We start from the raw sequence: 16,647 nt of genomic DNA on the forward strand, positions 1-16,647 counted from the left end.
TTTGGTTCTATTTTGGGGGGTTGTTTGTTTGTTTGATGATTTTCCCCCTTCTCAAATGTTTTGAGCTAATAAAGTAAGGGAAGACAATGGATTGCTAGTGCCAGGGATGTGTCCCTGCTGGAGAGCACAGGAGCAAATTCTGTGTCCAGTCACCACCTTGCTGGTGGTGCTCTCAGCATCCAAAGGGCACCAGCGTGGGGGCGGGGAAGCACCTGTTCTGTTCAGGGTTGCCTGAGACCTAACTCTGACCAGTAATTCTCCCTGAAGATTAATCTTATCCTGGTTAATCCTCTTTTAGGTTTTGAAACACAATACAACTTGATCAAAAATCAGAAAGAAAAAAAAAACTTATGAAAGACAGAAAAAAACATAAAGTAAAATGAGCTAGCACCAGAAACTGTACCTCACAAGCCCAAGAGGGCTTCAGGAAGAAACAGGAAAGTTGTCGAGGCTGTGTGCCATGTCTGACCCCTGCCTTTACTTTCTCCCACTCTACAGACTCCATCCAGACATTCCCCTGCTCCAGTCGCTAGACTGAGGGACAGGGCCACTACAAGGCATGCTACACACAAACAGCCATACTGCCCGCTTCTCCAGATTCCACAACCCACTTGGAGTTGTGGTAATTCTTGACCTGGTTAGCTGGGCTTGGGGAGATATGTGGTAAACTGGCTACAAAACCTCACAGCTATTGTATGTGAGGGGCACATTTATAAAAGAGAGAAGTCAAATTGTTTTAAACTGTAGCAAACAGCCCAGAAATTTCTCAGAGCAGGCGTCAAAACAGTGCCTGATCTTCATACCCTCCATACCCCACTGTGGTCACAGGTGAGGAAAAAACCCATCAGCCAACACCCCAGAAGTCATTCTGTCTACTTTGTCAGAGGGAAAGGCAATAGTGTGTTTTTTTTAAATTACACGCTACATATGTGTGTATAGAATTATGCCTTCAGAGGCCAGAAGAGCGTCTCTGATCCCCTGGAGCTACAGACACAGGCAGTTGTGAGCTACCTGACATAGGTGCTAAGAATTGAACTTGTGTCCTCTGAAAGAGTTGTCTCTCCAACCCCCAGTTTCTTCCCCTTTTATGGTAAGAGTATAGCATAGTTCTGGAGGTACCTTGGGTCAATTTGCAATTTAGTTAGATAAAAACTGATGGGTGATAGGGACTGCCCACGGAATAAAAGACATGGCTCTTATTGTAAATGTCGGGTTTATCGTGAGATTTCTAGAAAACTGCAGGTTTACTGTTGGGAAAGAAGAAAGGCCAGACTGGAAGATTATATACACCTAAGCCTTAAGCATGGCTCATTTCTATCTTAACACCCTTACTTGAAATATCTCCATATTCCAAATAGGTAGAATAATAGAATCTCTATGTCGACAGCCTTCACAGAAATTTTAGTTAACTGTGCCGGAACTCTGGACAGTTCTGTGTTAGAGACTTTGAACACTGAGATAAGGGGCTCCTTTCTTTTCTCATGTCCTCCTCTTAGTTTTCTGTGTCCTTCTGTCCTGCCTGTGAGTTCAGGATAAGCAGTGAGCAGTGCTCAGCCTGTCTGTCCAAGCGGACTTCTGTGACTGTACAAGAACTTATGAACACAGGCAGAGCCCTGAGTCACCAGAGATGCTCCAGTAGCTCCCTACAGGGCTCCAGACAAGGGAACCTAGGTGTTGGTGAAACCCACTCTGGAGCAGGGAGCAGGATTCTGGCCATGGCTGACATGGACTCTGTGGCATCCAATGGGAATAACTCACAGAAGACCAGGCAAGAGGAAATGGTTTTCTTGTGGACCACAAGCAGAGTAACTCTCAACCCATGCTCTTCAGGAAAACACTGTGGACACTGTCTTAGAGTTTTACCGCTGTGAACAGACACTATTACCAAGGCAACTCATATTATAAGGACAACATTTAATTGGGGCTGGCTTACGGGTTCAGGGGTTCAGTCCATTATCACCAGGCGGGAACATGGCAGCATCCAGGCAGCCATGGTGCAGGAGGAGCTGAGAGTTCTACATCTTCATCTGAAGGCTGCTAGCAGGATACTGACTTCCAGGCAGCCAGGATGTGGGCCTTAAAGCCCACACTCATAGTGACACATCTACTCTAACAGGGCCACACCTTCTAATAGTGCCATTCCCTGGACCAAGCATATATAAACCATCACAGACACCATTCTTGAAAACATCTCCAGAGATGGTGAAGAGGTCTTATTAATCCTACTAGGCAAGAATAAGATCACTACCACAATTTTGACCCAAATTTGAGGCAGTATTTATTAAATACTAGCCAGGACAATGGACACTGGCTAGGTCCATACCTGGGATTCCCGGAGAATGGTTTCAAGTTACATCATTTAGGTGCTTATAAAGTCAAAACACTTCCTGCCTTCATCCAATCTGTGGCAAATATATTCCTAGTGTACTTCCTGCACACATATCTGCTACCTATATGTGACCAAACATACCCTGTGCTGTTAGAACAACAGAATTTGTTTATAAAAGGGTAAACACTTGGCTTGCTATCTTACCACAACCCCCAATGTTCCAGGAAGTTATTTGTCCTCGGGCAAGTGGGGGCTTACAGGTTAGAGGCATTTTTGTTTTATAGATCTCTGAAGCACAGTAATTTAAACTTAAAACATAACTTCAGCCCTCGCCATCTTCTTTTGGTAGATTGCTGTGGCTCCTTCAGGCAGGGAGAATGTTCTGGTCACATCCAAGCTGTCATCAGAGTACTCCATAAGCCAAAGTACTGTGCAATCTGAACTGAAGCAACAAAAATCCAGTGTCCAGGGACCCAATATTTTCTCTTAAGTATTTGTAGAGAAAAGGGAGATGGCCACCTGGCGAATGAAAGGTCAAGGTTAACGCTCCTCCTGCATGAGACAACGTTCTAGAACCTGTCTCCACCAGAGCTGCAGGTTAAAATACACAATGAAGGTCTCATCTCAGAGTTTCCAGTTCTTCTGGTCTCGGTGAGGTCATCCATTTGCATTTGGATGAGTTTCCAGCTGGAGTTGGCACTGACTGTTCCACTACATGGCTGGGATTTCACTTCTGAGAACCACTAAAGATGAAGCTATCTGTCCTCCTGTTTAAATAAATCACATATTAGCAGTTTGCAGGTAAACAAGACCAAAAGAACCACCTAATTCTGCCCTGGTTTTTTCATTTCCCCAAGTGTGGAGAGCTTTAATGGTTGCTTTTAGGAATTTGGCAGGAATTTGATATCTGGCTGGGACAATGAAATAGGCTCAAGGTGATATAGTGGAGAAATATATTGTAGTGCTTGTATCTAGATCATCCTGATAAACCCTTAGACAAAGTGACCACGGGACTTTGTTTACTGCCTTGATTTTTGCCCTGCTTGTTCCTTGACTACTTTATTTATGCTTTTGTTTGGTATTTGACTACTTTGTTTATGCCTTAAGGACTGACCATATTCTTTATGTGTACCCAGAATGATATAAAAGTGGACTGGAAAAAAATTAAACTTAGAACTGTCTGAGGTCGTGCTACAGTGTTGTCTAATTGTCTTTTTCTTTTTAATCCTTGCTCCTGCCTTGGAGAGCCTGTTGACTGAGCTGGCTTGGTCACCCAAGTCTTAGAGACGCTGGAAAAGAATAATTGTGGTCCTGCCCAGAGGCGCACACAAGAGTAAAGTCTCCCAGCAAGGCAATTCTTTTCTGCAAAAGAGTGTGAGTGGCAGAACCCACACCAGGCTGTGGGACATACATGGGCAAGATGGCTTCTGCTTTTTATTCCTGATGTAAATAGTAACTTTGTTTTATCTCACCAGTGGGAACTCAACTTCACTGTTTGGCCCCGACTGGATATATCTGTGCAAAGGGGAGAGGGAGGTTGGTTACCTTGATGGAAAGAAAAAAAATAACTTTATTTTTCACAGATACACGTATTTCTTTAGGTTTTCGTTCCTTCACTTTCTGAAGGAAATTCTGAAGGCAAATTTAACCTAGTTTGACCTTTATAAAACCAAAAGGTAGTCTGGGTATGGTACACACGTAATCTTGGGATAAAGGCCTTGTGTTTAAAGCAAAACAAACAAACAAACAAAAAATATCAGATTATAAATCTACACCGAAAAGACAGACAGCCTGTCCTATTCGTCTCTTCTGGTCTTGTGATGTAACACCGTCACTGAGACAATTCATAGAAGGAAGGCTTAATTGTCTTATAGTTCCAGAGTAATAAGTGTTCTTCCAGACAGGGAAACATGGCAGCAAGCAGCAGACATGGCAGCTGAAGCAAAAGCCAAGTGCTAACATTTGAACCACAAGCAAGAAGGGGGTTGGGGGGAGGTGGAGTGGGGAGAGGCATTGAAATCTCAAAGCTCACCCCTGGACTGTGCCCACCAAGGCCACACCTCCTAGGTCTCCCCAAAAAGAACCACTAACTGGGGACCAAGTGTTCAAATGTGAGAGCCTATGGGACACATTGTCATTCAAACCACCACAAGGCCCATTAGAAAAGTATACAAAGGCCCCCAAGAAGTCAGAAGAAGCATCGGCAGAGGGCACCACTGCAATGAACGAGTGTGTGATGAAGAATGGGGAAGATGGAGTACTCGAGGGAGAGATGGAAGAGAAAGTGAAGCCAAGGGCCAAGCATACATCCAAGGTCTGGACTGCCATCAGAGAGCACATGGATATCAGAGGGCTATGCTGCTGACGGAGCCCATGTCTGGATCCATGGTCCTACAGTAGCTGGGGTCTATGTTGATAACCCAGACCCACATTACCACCAAAGGCCATGCAGGTACCCCTGCTCTGGACTGCCGCCTGAGTTGGCCCTGCCCTTCACAGAGCAGCCCAGTAGAGCTGGCCCTGGTAAGCACAGGTGCTGGTGAGCCAGCCCTGAGAGCAGGAAATCTGATCCTGCCCCTTGCTAGCTGCAGCATTACATAAGTTAGCAAAGGGAGTACTGGAGAGCTCACCATGGTGGTGCAGATGAGGGAGAGCTGGCAGGCTGACCAACTCAGCTACCTCCCAGACCCAGATCCAGGGCTTTAACTTGGCCCACCCCAACATCTACCCCATCTAGGATTTGCTGGAGTGTGAGAAAGGGCCAGTCTTGCAGATCCAAAGCTTCAGGATCTCCATGACACAGGCAACAACGGGATAAGTCTCTTGAGGACAGTTCCCTGAGAATCCAGTATTGATAGCTTGTAGCAGAAACCTATGTAGTGGCAGGCCTCAAAACAGACCAAGGGCTCATTGCAGTGAACATTCGCAAATCAAGATGTATGGACAAACAGGTATGCCACGGGACACACTGCCACACACTAGAGCTTCCACGACAAGATGTTTTAATGTTTTATTTTATTTTACTTTACTTTATTTTATTTTATTTTATTTTATTTTATTTTATTTTATTTTATTTTGAGGTGGAGGTTGTAAGGGCAGAGAGTGGATATGAAGGGGCAGAGGGATAAGTGGAATTGGGTGCATGGAATAAAATTCACAAAGAACCTACAAAAAGGTTTTTTTTTTTTTAAGAAAGATGTACAGAACACACACACACATACACACACGGTAATGGGCAAAGAGACACCTTGTTGTTGATGGAGTTCTTATATCAGTCAAGAGCATAGCAGATGGCATCCTTCATTCATCATCGCATGGTGGCCGATGCTGTTTTATGCCTAGAACACATTAAAAAATCAGATTAAAAAAAATCAGATTAAATCAAATCTAAGCAGCGCAGCACCGGAGGAGGAAGCCAGAGACCAGTGTTTCTCCGTGCCCCACAGTGGGCATGGGGAAAGATGCCCACAGACCTGCCCTCTGCCCCACAGCATGGGTGGGCCATAGAAACTTGCTTGCCAGAGGATATCACCTAGGGACTCACCAGCTAAGCGGCCAGCCTGCAACAAGGGCCACCACAATGTGTGAGTATGTGGTAGACAGATGGGAGAGAGAGAAAGACAAGGGGAGCAGCTCCAGCATTATGAAGAGTGGTGGCACTAGAGACCCAAGGGTGGAGAGGGGTAGCCTGTTTTGAGAGACCAGCCCTACCACCTAGGGCAATGGTGAGGTCTCCCCAAGCTGCTTCTGAGGGCCATGTCTGAGTCCATAGCTATGGACAGGTGTCAGTGTCGATGGCTCATATTAGCACTAGAGAACATGAGGCAGCCCTGATGGGGGTCAAAAGCCTCAAACCAGACCAATGACTCATTGCATGAGCATTTGCAAGTGAAGATGTGTGGGCAGAGGTATAGGACCATAAAAGGACAGCATGGTTTCTGATCGAGCACTGGCTGGAACTTGCCAGCTACCCTGCAGGGATCCCTGCAAGGGATGGCATGCATTTCGCCACACTCCCAGACTCCAGGCTCCTGACACGAGGCTGAAGACCTCCATCAATCTGCGCTTTTCAGGCACGTAGAACAATGTCCCCTAGCCCCTCCACAGGTAGAGGGCCACAGGCCACAGAGCCACAAGACAGATCTCCATATTAATGAGATACCTAAAGGCCAGAGAGGGTAGCCAATTAAACATTCCTTCCCAGGGTCTGGAGAGATGGATCAGTGGTTAAGAGCAATGACTGTTCTTTCAGAGGTCCTGAGTTCAATTCCCAGCAACCACATGGTGGCTCATAACCATCTGTAATGGAATACAATGCCCTCTTCAGGTGTGTCTGAAGATAACTACAGTGTACTCATATACATAAAATAAATAATTATTTTAAAAAAAAAAAAACATTCCTTCCCAGACCCTCCTCCTTGCAAAAGTTATTTAACTTCAGGCCCGCCCTGAAAATACCAGGGGTATAGTTTCATCCATTTTCCACCATGATAATAAGTATCTTAAGACCCTAGCCTATTTCTCTTCTACGGAACCCGCTGTGGGGAACTGTGGAGAAGGTTCTCAACTACAGAGCCACTGTCTAATCTCTCGCAGATGACCTCTCTACATTTCCAGCCGTGGAGGCCCAGCAAGCCAAGCCAGCCATGACCCAGACAAACGCTCATCCCTCCACCTCTCCTCTTCAGCTGCGGGCCTCTAACCCGTAAGCCCCCACGTTGTTCTCGGCCTTTCAGCGGCTTGCCAGCGGCACCTGAGAGCCCAAGGGCCTGAGAATCAACTGGTTCCCAGCTGCCCTTTGGCCCGAGAACCCCCAACCCAAAAGCTCTGGCTTCTCATGGGACCTCAGACTGTGTTTCCCACCTACAAGTGGAGGCCTGTGACTTTGAATAGCCCAATGTCCACCCAGCGCCAATGTGGAGTGAACACAGTCAAATTCCTGATCCTCTGTCTCTCTGAGCAGCGGCCATAGCCCCTTGGGGGGGGGGGGTGGCAGACGCAGGACCCACAATTCAACCCGACGAAGAACCCTCAAATAATACAACCCAACACAGAGGGGTACACTGTGGGACACACTGTGACCCACTATAGCTTCCACATATAGATGTTGTCTATGCTTTGTTTTTGTTTGTGTGCGTGCGTTGTTGTTGTTGGATAGGGAGGTTGCAGGAGTGAACAGTGGATATGAATCCTCTATCCCTCTCATCTCCTCCCAACCCAGAGTAACCACTGCGCTCTACTTTATGTAGGAAAAAAAAATGTACAAAAGATACAAGTAAGCCCTTCACAGGAGAACTAAAAAAGACCAGTCAGCTCCTGAGAAGGTTCAGTCTCAACAGCAGTCTGGAAATTTTAGGCAAAGTTCACAAAGAACCAATACTGCCTGTCAGCCACAGAGGCCCGTTACAGTGCTCTGAGACCTGCTTAGCAAGGCATGAAAATTGGTACTACCAAGAATTGCTGATAATAGAAATTAGCGAGGGGGCTCTGAACAAAGCTATAATCTCTCCAGGAAATCCCATGCTGCTGGTGAGAACAGCCCAAAACCTTGGCTGCAAAAAAGGCTGTCTCCCTAGAAAAGGCTAACCTCACAGATCGAGCACTTAGCACAGCTTCGCTCAGAGCTAACAGTGCATTCCTTGACTTCTGTTTCATCCTTTCCATAAACTAACGTTGCTACAGGCAAGACTGAAAGAAACCAAGAATGTTTGTCTCTTATAAAAAATGATTGCTAATATTCTATATATATATTCATTAAAGCTGGAAATTAATACGGTAGCAGTTATTCATTAATTGGTTAGTACCCCTAAATAATCACACAAGAGAACTTTAAATATTTCAAAGTTTATGCCTTAACTGATCAGACTCTCAACTACCTCATCTAAGTCAACCTGACCATCTAGCCTCATCCAGCCACGTGGCTAGCTATACCTTCCAGGCTGGAGTCACATCTATCCCCTCTGATGTCTCCTTTGAAAGGACCTTCCTCTTCCTTCTTCCCAGAGTTCATTTCTCACTACCAGGAAGTCCTGACTGTAGGATTCTACCAGTAGTCTCTCTACTACCCAGCCACAGGCTTTATCCTTTTATTGACTAACTTGAGGAGCAAGATTTGTGCAATAAAAGCTGCTGTTGGTGTGAACTCAATCATCTTGAGGCAACCACACTGGGGAGTACAGAATTTTATATTTGAATACATAGTCACATCAGACCAACCCCAATACTCTCAGAATCAAACTGTAAATAAATATACTTCCTTTCACCTTTTACCTGTCTCTGGGAAAGCAGTGAATGGCAGAACCTGTTACTCTGATTACAACATCACTTTTTCATAAATAACAATTTCCTGTCTGTGGGTAAGGTGAAAGATATACATGTCGTATCCTCTGGTAATTGTATCTCACGAGGATATTCCCAGTGTCACACAAACAACAAAGTAGAAGTAATTCAGCAAGTCAACTTAGCTTTGCAAAAGGGAGCACAAGGACCCAAACTTGGCAAGCAAGGACGCAGAGTGGGATGTCTACATGTGTTAGGATGTGGTTATCCTAACACAGGATGGTGACTGTGTCATCTCAATGGTAGAGCTTGACCTCACAATCTGACACAGCTAGCTAATTCATGATCAGTGGGAACCAGAAGGAAGTGACAGAGAGTCAAGTGTCAGGAACTTCTGGCATCCAGGGCCAGAGAAAACAGGCACATACACAAGAGTTTCACAAGATTAGAGAGGTTTATGGAGTGCTGGCCCTTGGCAGGACAGCCACTGTTGATGGAAAAAGACTGATTTATACAAACAGTCTAGAAAACATCTTGTCCTTTTGTGCCAAGAGACATCTAAGACGGTCCTGAGAGACACCACTCACAGTAACAAAGGCTGCTCTGTCTGTTGACAGTGAGGAATGGAGACACTGCTATATTTACTGAGGGATAATTAGTCACCAGGGAGGCTGGGTGGACAGTGACTACACACATCAGTAAGAGGAAGCCCATGAAAGACGATGGGGAAACGAGCCATAAACGAAACCCAGTGTGAGACCCCATTTACACAAGTGCACAGAGGGTACCCTGTGGGGGTTGGGGAGATATGGAGGGAAAGAGGCTGACTTCCAAGATGCCTCAAAACAAGGGGTTGGCTGGGACATAAACTTCCAGTGTTAAAACAGCTGGGTAGTGAGCAGGGATTTCCAGATACATAGGTTGGAAGAGGCAAGTTCCTTACCAATGGTTCCTCACCACTGGGATGTGAGGACGAGGTTTTTGAGGTTTTGGGTTTTTTGGTTTGGGGGGTTTTGTTTTGTTTTTCAGGGGGGCTGGGCAGTTTTGGTTTAGTTTTTTGTTTGGTGTCATTTTGTTTTTATGTGTTTGACCTACATGTATGTCTGTGTGTCACATGTGTGCCTAATGCCTGCAGAGCCCAGATGCTCTGGAACTGGAGTTACAGACAGTTATAAGTAGCCATGTGGGTGCTGGGAATAGAACCTTGGTCTTCTTCAAGGGCAGCCAGTGTTCTAAACCACTGAGCCATTTTTCCAGTCCTTGCATTTTGTTGTTGGTATTATTCTTTGGACCTTTAGAACATGCATGTATGTCACATAAATGTTCGTATTATTATTTACCAATTTTTGAAAGCAAAGCCGTAGCCGGGAAGTGGTGGCGCACGCCTTTAATCCCAGCACTTGGGAGGCAGAGGCAGGCGGATTTCTGAGTTCGAGGCCAGCCTGGTCTACAGAGTGAGTTCCAGGACAGCCAGAGCTACACAGAGAAACCCTGTCTCAAAAAAACAAAACAAAACAAAAAACAAAAAAAAAAAAAGAAAGAAAGAAAGCAAAGCCACCTGGCTCACACAGTCTGAGCAAGGAAAACCTTCACGGACTTCCGAGCCACAGGAGCGGGAGAACACCACAAAGGAGCTGTCTTACATGTGGCCGTGTTATGTGGCCCCTGAAGTTTGACTCATAGGCTAAGCTTCACGTGGTGCACATCCATGCGTATCATAAAGCACCAAGAATGTGATCCTGGGTGGTTTTATTATAGTTCCAATTAAAAATAGGGAAGAAGTTAACAGTAAAAAAAGTATTTTAGATTTCCAAAGTGCACTAGGGACATGAAAGTTTTCAAATCTGCTAAAAATGATTCTACTAATTGCTATCAAGTGCTAAGAAGCACTGGGTTGAAAAGAGGTCTGTGTCTTAAAAATTATAAAACACCCACCCCCTCGTCTTTCATACTCTGAAGCACACATGGCTGAAGAGAGGCTGTGGGTGATGGGAGGAGAGGAGAATTGCTGCTTCTTACTCTTAACCCACCCCAGGAAACTTGTGATAAGAAACAGACAGCCATTTGCCTCACATCCCAAAGCTGAGGAAACTGGAGCCAGGAGGTAAAGGGGAGAAACTGGGAAGGTGTGCCCCTCGAAGGAATAATATGACAGAAGCCAGGCAATCAGTCCGTTCAAAATAGGAAATGTTGGAAGGTTGGCCAATGGATTTCCAAGTTCAAAGAAAGAACGCTTCTCCTCCTGAGATGTGGCAATAGAGTCTTAGGAAAACATCTCTTTCATTCTAAGACACTGAAACCTTTGCTGGACCTCAATGCATCTGGAGTTCATTTAAGATATAAGACTGCAGCCCTGTGTGGTAGCACATGCCTTTCAGCCCTCAGGAGGCAGAGGTAGGCGGCTCTCTGTGAGTTCGAGGCCAGCTTGACCTACATAGGACGTCCAGGACAGCCAGGGCTCTGTTACACAGAAAAAATAAAAGATAAAAGATAAAACTACTAACCCGCTGAGGCGTCAGCCTGTTTGTTTAAGCTGCCTTTAAGAGAACAATGTACATCAGGTGGTGGTACATGCTTTTAATCCCAGCACTCAGGAGGCAGAGGTAGGCAGATCTCTGTGAGTTTTAGGCCAGCCTGGTCTACAGAGCGAGTCCCAAAAGAGTCAAGGCTACAGAGCAAAACCTTGTCTAAAAAATAAAAAATAAAAATAAAAAAAAAATAAAAACCTAAGTTAATGTACAACTTTAGTCTTAAATTATGTCTCTTCCTTGGCCTGACCCAGAGGGATGCATGAAGATAGATGTGTATTAAATATTCAATATATTTGATAAATTGCTTCAAAAGTCAAAAGAAATCTTGTATGGTAAATACTGCCCTAAGTGCTAGAAACAGCAACCAGCATATGGATATATCTTGAAAACAGTACGTTTATATTACTGTTTGTTGTCTGTGTCAGTAGGGATCAGTTGGAGTCAGCAACTTAATCCCTTGTAAAACTCCGTGAAGATTTCTGTAAAGTATCCCTCACTCCTTCTCCCACATGATACTTTCTATCCCATTTAATATATGCAGAACAAAGTCCTTTCACTGGGGACGCAGACAGAGAAACAGATAGTCATGTTTCGTACAGGCATAGATAGACACACAACAGACAGATTACAGTCAAGCCAGAAACTACAAGTTTCAGACGACAGAAGACACGGGGTGAAAAAGTAGAAAACTCAAACTTGGCCTCACTCTTGGTCAAACTTCTCCAGGAGGGAATACTTTGATTTCTTTTCTAAAGGTGATACTGTCAGACTTTGGTGCCTCCGAGGTAATCTCTAACGTATTTAATCTACGAATGTTTTAATGCTTGGGCAAGAGAGCTGACAAGTCGGATAAAAAAAAAAAACTACCTTGATACTGGTTGTTTGGGTGCTTTCGTTTAATACTTGACTTCTAGTTAATTCTTCTGGATAGCAAGGGGTCTCCAGGGAAACAGAATTCATGATGTTTTATGAGATGGAAAGATGTCTCACACAATTATGTAAACTGGTAAGTCTAGAATCTGCAAGGGTATGGTATGCCAGAGACACACAAGGGTCAAGGCTGTGTGGCTCCACTTAGAGCTAATGGGCTGGAGTCCGGGACAACTGATATTCTTCAGTGAGGAAGAGAAGCCTTACTGTAGCTGATATGCAAACAGTGTACGAGAGGGGAAGCCAGGCTTCCCCTGATGAAGCCAGGCTTTTTTTTCTATTTGAGCCTCGGTTGATGGGTGAAGTCACTTCCACAATAACCCAGGGATCTGCTTTACGAAAAGTCTACAAGACAAACATATTCTCACCTCACAAAAACACCTACAATCATGTCTGTCCATTGGCATGCTTGGTCCAGCCAAGCTGACGTAAAATTAACGATCATGCATTAATGAATGCTGCCCTAATTTTACATGTGGGGAGACCCAGGCTAAGAACAGCCGATTGCAATTCAGCCTTGTCTCTCTGGCTCCAGAAAACTGGGGATGTGGTAAAAATGGCTGACTGTCACGTAGAGAGAAGGCCCAGGTCTCCATTCCTACACCTATCACTCTCAAACATGTATCCAATCAGCTAGCCATTGTGTGAGGCCCTACTGCTCATGCAGTGATTAGGGAATTAAAATACCATTTTGGAGGGAGATCCCAAGGCAAGAGGAAAGGGGTGAACTGGGGTTCGTGATGCCCTTAGCTTAAGCCGTGACTATGAAAGGAATTAGGCCTCACGTATCGCTTTAAACCAGGGCACCTTGGTTTTCCGTCTCCTCTTGACCCCAGCTCCCTGGGAAAGGGCCAGGTGAAGAGCCAAGTGTGGGACCTCGTCCGGGGCTCCTTGAAGTCTTCCTCCTCTGAGCCTCACAGTGGGCTTCTCTGCCCACTGTTCGGTCCCCTCCGACGTCAGACATGACTATTAAACTTAATTATACTCAGCTTCCAGTTGGGAATAGAGGCATACACCTGTAACCTGAGGGCCAGCGAGCAGAGGCAAAGAGATCTAGAATCTGATGCCAGCCTGCAACACAGTGAGTTCCAGACCAGCCTGGGACACACAGTGAGGCCAGTGCCACAAAGCAACAGTCCCCTTTTCAGTGGCACTAACCTCATTTCAAGGGCTCAGACAGATGACAGAATCCTCCAAAGTCACAGGGAGTCCAAGAGGACCGTGCAAGCCTAGAGCCTGGGCAAAGGATGCCTGGGTGTCACAGGCACGTTTATTCCATTGGCTTTCTTTAGCTTGAAGAAAGGTTGGAACTCGAGTGACCCTGTCATCTTGTCACACTTCAGCAGTGGGGAAACACAAAGGGACAAGGGAGAGATTGATGAAAGCTTGGCTTGAACTTCTCCAGATGCCACTCATGAGGCCTTTCTCCCCAAACACAGCCACGTGGACTCGTGCCAAGCTGTGCTCGGCCCTGGAGGTAAGACAAGGCACCCCTCCCTTCTCCATTTCTCTTCAAACTTCAAGCAAAGAAGAAATACTTGGTGGGAAGGAGGACCCTGGTTTGGTCTGAAGGGGAGGCACCTTTAAGAGACAGGCTAGGCTGGTCTTAAGGCCACTGGATTGGCCACCAAATCTAATCATCCCATGGGGATGCCACATGCACAGTGTTTATGGTCTACCTAAATGCAGTGTGACTGTCTCAACTAATTTTACTTTTAAAACTTCCTTTTTTTGAAACAAGATTTCTCCATGTAGCCTTGGCCGTCCTCAAACTCACTAGGTAGACTTGTTTGGCCTTGAACTCACCAAGATCCTCCTGCCTCTGACTCCTGAGTGCTGGGATTAAAGATGTGTGCTATCATACTCTGCTCAGAAGATTCTCTTAAGGGGACAAAGTCAGAAAGCTCAAAACATCCCAGGAAAAGGCAAAGGCAGAGCAGGCACAGAACGCACAGCACACGAGCTGTCGAGCTGTCGGGGCAGGTGCACTGGGTGTCTCAGGCTAGGGCGAAAGTGAGGTCCAGTTCCCAGCACTACAAAATAATGAAAGAGTGGATGGGCGGACTCAGCCTCCACTGCATTTGTGTTGACATGTTTATTGTGTATAAATGAGACTGTTGATCCAGAGCGAGGTGGACGAGAATCTCCTCCTAGGAGCTGTAGCCACAGCTTCACTGTTAAGAGCAAATGCTGATCTTACAAAGGACAAGCTACCATTCCCAGCACCCACCTGATGGCTCACAACCCTCCATAACTCCAGCTTCTGGGAATTTGACACCCTCTCCTAACCCCCAAGGGTACTAGGCACACATTCAGGCAAAACAGCAACACATATAAAATAAAGAAATCTTATAAAACAAAAAAACAACAAAAACAAGCAAACCACTCAATAATCCAGGTGACACACATACGCAATCTCAGCCTTGAAAGGGGGGGGGGGGAGGCAGGAGGATCAGAAATCACAGGTCATCCTGGAATTTATATTAAATAATATTGAGGCTAATGCCAGACACATGAGACTGTCAAATAGGTAGGTAGATGGATGCATGGATGACAGACAGACAGACAGACAAAGAACTTCCTCTGGATCACAGCCATATTAAGTCAGCAGTTTTACATGCAGGAAAATATTTGCCTTATTATATTGAGCAGATTTTTCTTAATTCTAGTAAGAGTCAACATCCTAGGCCATAAAAATGAGTTACTGAGGGAAGAGAGGATGGAAATGAAGGATGAGAGATGGTTGAATTATCCAAGGAAACATACACTTGGCCTGAAAAAGCTTGTACAGTTCGTCAGACATTTGAGACGTTGAGTTTGGAGACAAGCACGCACCACTGACTGCAATACCCCATAGCGTCACACGGTGGCGCAACGACTCCACTGGTTTCTCTCCACTCTTCTGGCCCAGAGGTTATTGCTTGCTTTGTTCACAGAATGGCTAGCAAATAGCAGAAATGCCTTGTGTGTTTGTTTATTTGATTGTCCGTTCGTCCATTTAAATTTTTTATTTTGTGCTTCTGCCCCTATCTTTGGCCACTTTCACACGTACATTGGGTGTCACTGGCCAGAGATTGTCAGAGACAACAGTCCCACTTGAGGCAATGAAGGAAGAAGCTATCAGAACCAGAGGCCCGATATAGGCAGCCCTAGCTACTCCAGAGGCTGAGGTAGGAGAATCTCTCAAAGCTGTTGTAGCCCAGCCAGGGTAATATCCCAGTCTCCTTACCACCCTCTCTCAAAAAAAGGGAGGAAAACCAGTCATACCCTGAGTGGTAGATAAAATACAAATACTGTATTTTCAACTATAGAAAAAAATCAACAGTATGAAACTAAAATATATGACAATATATGAAACAGAATATATGTCAAATCCCAAACCACAGCCATGTTAGGGACCGTCCAAACGGTAAACCTGGAGAGAAGCCTTGCAGAAAAGTAAGGTCCCACCTTGTTCAAAACACCCTGGCCTGCCCTCTCCAGCCTTATTTAGTCCTTGTAAGTCTCTGAAGGTGATAGCTAGTCCTTCTTAATGACATCTAATAACTGTACATATTTATCGAGCACACCATGATAACACACGCATATGCCATTTAACTCTGTGCATATTTATCAAGCATACCACGATAATGCATGTATATGCCATGCAGTGACAGAACCACAGATCTACCACTCCCATCCCAGTGACCAGCTAATATTCTCTGTGCTAGGGGCCTGAGAATTCCTCCCTCCCCGTTCTTTCCGAAATGTATATTAAATTGTCGTAGATTATCCTCACCATGCTGAGCCAGGGACACTAGAAGTATCTCTAGTATACAGCTACCTACCTCTGCTAACCCCAACCCCACCCGCTGTCAGTCATCTCTCTGTAGCTCTGACGAAATGCTTGAGAAACAAAAGGAAGACAGATGATTACAGGGACCCAGGTTTTAGCTGGTGACCCACTGGCTCTCGTTTTGGGAATCAGCTGATAGAATCACCTGTAGGACATAAATGTAAGAGAATATTATTCAGCCTCTTGAAAGAATGAGGTCTTGCCATCTGCGGCAGTTGACAGAGCTGGAGGACATTAGGTGAAATAAGCCAGGCACATAAAGACAAATATTGCATGTTCCTGGATATTGAAGCTAAAAACAAAACAAAAACAAACAAACCAAAAAAAAAAAAAAAAAAAACCCTAGGCCAGTGTCTAAAAGAACCAGAGAAAATTAGCTGTTAGTGTGGGCCACAGTTGTTATGGTTTGATCTGAAAGCTCCTATGGTGAAGGTTTGGCTGCACACCGATGGGATTTTGGAAAGCGATTGGCTCATGAGCCTCTGACTTCCTCAGTGAACTAACACACTGATAGATTCAGAATGCGGTGGCCCTTTGAGGAGGCGGTGCAAACTGGAAGGTGGGGTCCAGCTGGAGGAAGGAGTCACTGACCGTTCCTCCTGGAAGAAGGTGTGGTCCGTGGCCCTTTCCCCTCGGGCTCTTTCCTGCCCACCCTGAGTGGGCAGCCTCCTCTGCACAATGGTTGATTCTGCATCCTGGCAACTGTGAGGAGTTCTGCAATGGGTGGAATTGGGAGCGCGGGG

The 16,647-nt window shown here is 45.4% G+C and overlaps 1 pseudogene; it reads left to right on the top strand.

Moving 5' to 3' along the window:
- Positions 1-7,301, top strand: part of LOC114626002 — a 41,116-nt pseudogene extending 33,815 nt beyond the window's left edge.
- Positions 7,302-16,647: the final 9,346 nt, after the last annotated feature.

Source organism: Grammomys surdaster, unplaced genomic scaffold (assembly GCF_004785775.1).
Source record: "Grammomys surdaster isolate TR1022 unplaced genomic scaffold, NIH_TR_1.0 225, whole genome shotgun sequence".
In the NCBI taxonomy this organism is placed as follows: Eukaryota; Metazoa; Chordata; class Mammalia; order Rodentia; family Muridae; genus Grammomys; species Grammomys surdaster.